Consider the following 4,622-nt stretch of genomic DNA (forward strand, 5'->3'; position numbering starts at 1 on the left):
GCGTGCCACAGCAGACAGCTGAAGGTAGATCAGGGTTGGCAGAACAGTAGCAGAGCAGTTTGTTATCTGCTGACCACCACTGCGAGCTCTGCAAATGGTGGTGAAGTGCAAGCAAGAAGGGATTTAAAGTGACTGCAGCAGAAGAAGAGGGAGGGAGATCTGAGAAAAACAGAGAAAGCTCACCAAAAGGATTGTATCTCTCAAGTTATTAATAAAAAGAAAGCTTAGGTTTAACCTCTTTACATTCACCAAGTCAAAGCATCCTGTCTTGGGTTAAGACTGGGTTTTGTTTTATGCCTTTGGCTTACGGCCACACCACCCCGAATGTGCCCGATCTTGTTTGATCTCAGATAGTAAGCAGTGTCGGGCCTGGTTAGTACTTGGATGGGAGATTCCCTGGGGATACCAGGTGCTGTAAGCTTGGGGTGGCTGTGGCTCAGGAGGTAAATCAGGTCATCTACTAATTGGTTCAATTCCTGGCTGCTCCAGTCTGCATGCCAAAGTATCCTTGGGCAAGATACTAAACCCCAAGTTGCTCTCTGATGCAACCATTGGAGAATGAATGTGTGTGAATGTTAGACAGAAAGCACTGTAGGAAACAGTGCTTGCATGTGTGAATGGATAAATGCAAACATGTTGTATAAAATTCAGTTAGAGCTGAAAAGTGCTATAAAAGAACCAGTCCATTTACCATGCCTTGATTATGCTTTCTGTGTCTGCTTGGATTCGAGTGAAGTAAATGTCATCATCAGATGGTGAGCATGGCTGTCCATGTGAATGTCCACGTACCAGCTTTTTTTTTTTTTTTTTGACAATGTGTACTCTTCCACTAAGAATTGACATTACGATGCACCAACTTTGCATGCGTCTGTAAACGGCAGAGTTCAAAGACATAACAAGAATGAGTACTCACCTGTTGTGTCTCCAGCTGTCCATGTTTGTTTCCGCAACCGAGTAAAATCAATGCTTTTGCTACATGTTAAATATGCAAAGTTTCAGAAACTAGATGATGTCCCATTTCAAATAAAGTCTCATATATTCAGACCCCACAATAATAAAGAGAATACCCCAACAATCAGACAAGCCCCAATGAGCAAGCACTTGGCAACAGTGGGAAGGAAAGCCTGCCTTTTAACAGGAAGAAACATCTGGCAGAACCAGGCTCAGTGAGGGGCAGCCATCAGCCGTGACTGGTTGGGGGTGAGTGGAGGGAGACAGGACAAAAGACACACTGTGGAAGAGAGACAGAGATTAATAAGATCTAATGATTAAATGCAGAGTGGGGTATAAACAAAGTGAAAAGAGGTGAGTAATGAAGAAATACTCAGTGCATCATGGTAACCCCCCAGCAGCCTAAGCTTATTGTAACATAACTAATGGAGGGTTCAGGGTCACCTGATCCAGCCCAAACTATAAGCGTTATCAAAAAGCAAAGTTTTAAGCCTAATCTTAAAAATAGGGATGGTGTCTGTCTCCTGAATCCAAGCTGGGAGCTGGTTCCACAGAAGAGGGGTCTTAAAACTGAAGGCTCTGCCTCCCATTCTACTTTTTAATACCCTGTTAACCAGAGGTAAGCCTGCAATAGTGTTTCATAGTGCTGGTGAGAGACACAGAGTCACTCAAACTGAGAGTTCATTTCTCACTTGAAGCACAAAGACGCTACACCTGGTTCATTTACAACACTGAACAAAACCAACAGGCAGAAACACCCTCCTGTTTTTGGTTGAGAGAAGTGTAATGCTTCCTACATATATTCACTTCAGACTGTGTTTCCAAGATGAAGCTATAGTGAATTATATCTTTATGCTTTAATGTGAAAACAAGGACATCAGAGATATTGTAATACAGCTCTCTTCAACTATAAATGAATGTGAAAATCTTTCCTGAAACTTTGAATATAGTTTTCAGTTGCAACCACTGCTATTTATGTCACCATTATTTCATGTCATCAGAAGTTTAACTGTAATTAATGGAAAAAATGTGGAAGGAAAGAAATGAGATTAATTATGGATACAGCTTCAAGAAAATGTGTCAGGTCAGCCCAAAGGAATGTCAGAAAGAGGATACAGAAGTAGCTCAATCTCTGGGCTGCACTTCTGTACACATACACAATGCACATGTCTATGCACAAAGACAGAATACATGCAGGCGGCTAGCTGAAAAGGTTAAATCTGTTCTCGAGAAGCTACTTTTAAATTCTGCTCATTCACAGAAGTAAATACAAGGACATGCTTAAGCAGAATACCAAGGAAAGTTATTTGATCCATTAGTCATATACAGCAACCTGTCCTGCATCAGTGAGTATGGTCAACTAACTTTTATTAATTATTCATGCACTAAGAAATGCAAGATTTATAAAAATATAGGTATTTGCAGTTCCCCATCAAAGCCATGCTCTGACTTTCAGTTTTACAGAAACAGAACCAGATCTACACAAAAATGCTTCATCTCCAAATTTCATGAAATTCACCCTGTTAGTTTTTGTGTAATCTGGACAAACTGAGCAAAAACCAGACAAGATAGTACAGCGGAAATGCCTCAGCCAAGAATCCAGCTTGGCTCAGATGCACATTAATCTCTTAACACCAACAACACCAAGTTTAAGACTGAATGGAAAATGTTTTATTTGTCACAAAATATCAGATCACATAAAGAAAAATGTCTGTACAGTCTTTTTGGTGGGTGTCAAGTTTTCTTTGGGCCTCAGAGCAAATAGGAAACTAGAAGATGAAACCTTTCAAATTAAGTCTCATATGTTACGTTTGCCATTAAAGGTTTTTATTAAGCTTTTTCATTTGGGTGTTCCAAGCAGAGCAAAAGACTAATATAAAATATGGTGTGTATTACCTTAACCCAGTGCAACAGACTGACTGTGAATCAAGTGTGCAGGATACCCTTTGAGGAGGGATCAAAACAAGATCAGTGATCAAATACAAACTGCATTCACTGTATTAGACTTTTCTTTTTTTTTCTGGAGCCGCATGTCCTGAATAAGCTTGAATAAGTACTCTTAAGCAATGATGACAATGATAATAATAGCAGTAATAATAACAATACTAGCTAGTTACTAATACCACTTGGTTAGGCCAAAAAAAAAAAAATCCTCCCTTATTCTCTTCTTCTTTTGAAAATATTGACTTAGACTTATTTTCTAACCTGCCAAGTTGAGAAATCCTAAAAAACAGAGTTCCAAATGAAATACATCGCTTTTTAATTTTTCTGTGCAACTTCAACATGAAAAACCAGAACATGACACAAACACATATCCTTGGCTTTTTACTGCTAAAATGTAAATGTTACAGACCTCTGGTGGGGTCTGTTTCACACAGAAAGAAATAGAGACGGGAGACATCAGTTGCGTTCGGTCTGCAGGCTCTTCCTCGTCTCTTTATTTACAAAACGTTAAATCATCCTTCTCATTCACAATATCATCTAACATATCTCTAAACACAAACTACAATATTGAAACAAACTCACATCTTTTGCTCCACTGTATATAATATACAAAATAACTGCCCCATAATTCAGGGTCTCTTTTGTGCGCTGCTACTACAGCGAAATGCTACAGCTATCCTGCTGCAAAAACCTATCATGTAATAATATCATCACTATTTACCTGCTTATTATTACCTTTTTTTTTGCTGACACTTCTTTCTAACTAAACATATGAAAACCCATATTTTCCAACTAAAACACATCTATATCAAAATCTCAAAAGAAACAGAATACATCATCATATAAAAACACAGTCAACAACAATACTTTGCATTTAAGAGGTATATCTCGGAGCAACATCCATAACAAAATGAAACACACATTGTAAAGCCTCACCATTTCGTACCATTACCCACCGATAAGATGGCTGCTCTCCCGTCGGTCGACGGAAAACAGTTTATATTTCTTTTCTATGTTCGAACACACAACTTACAACATTACACAACATCACGAGCATCTAAACACAATCGCCTCTCTGTAAACATGTACTGAGGTGAAATAACTCAGATTACTAACCTGTTTCACACAGAAAGAAATAGAGACGGGAGACATCAGTTGCGTTCGGTCTGCAGGCTCTTCCTCGTCTGAAGCCCGGAAGCCCCACAGCACCGAATACCACCCGCGCTATTTCCCCCTAGTGGCGAAACTACACAATTACATCTCCTCAAATTCAACATAATACTACCATTAGCATTGGCCTTTCCACAAATAACTTCTAAGCAAATTACAATTGTGACGCTTACACTTGTAGGTGTCACATAAATACTACAGAGTAGACAGGTGATCTATACCTGAATAATAAATGAGTGAAACCTAGTATGCCGAGTATCTTTGAATTCAGTAAAAGTCCCTAGAATTATCGCGCACTTCTCACTGTGCAGTAGATTAATAGTTGTGTGACTGGAAGGTCAAATGCCACTTCTTTTAGTGCTGACGAATATGATGCAGGAGGCCAACAAGCAGATAAATAAGTGAGTGTCCTTTAGAGTGTTCTCTCTCCTAAGTGGATATGAATTTATTTTGGCAATTATTTGTGTGTGTTATACATTCTTTTTTGAACTATGCCATTGGGAAGCGTGGACTTTAGACAAATGAGTCATGTTTGGAAAACTGAAAATATTGTTCAA

The 4,622-nt window shown here is 39.0% G+C and overlaps 1 pseudogene; it reads left to right on the forward strand.

Annotated features, from left to right (window-relative positions):
• Positions 1–302: 302 nt before the first annotated feature.
• LOC115776222 (uncharacterized) lies at positions 303–421 on the forward strand (annotated as a pseudogene).
• The last annotated feature ends 4,201 nt before the right edge of the window (positions 422–4,622 follow it).

Source organism: Archocentrus centrarchus, unplaced genomic scaffold, assembly GCF_007364275.1.
Source record: "Archocentrus centrarchus isolate MPI-CPG fArcCen1 unplaced genomic scaffold, fArcCen1 scaffold_27_ctg1, whole genome shotgun sequence".
In the NCBI taxonomy this organism is placed as follows: Eukaryota; Metazoa; Chordata; class Actinopteri; order Cichliformes; family Cichlidae; genus Archocentrus; species Archocentrus centrarchus.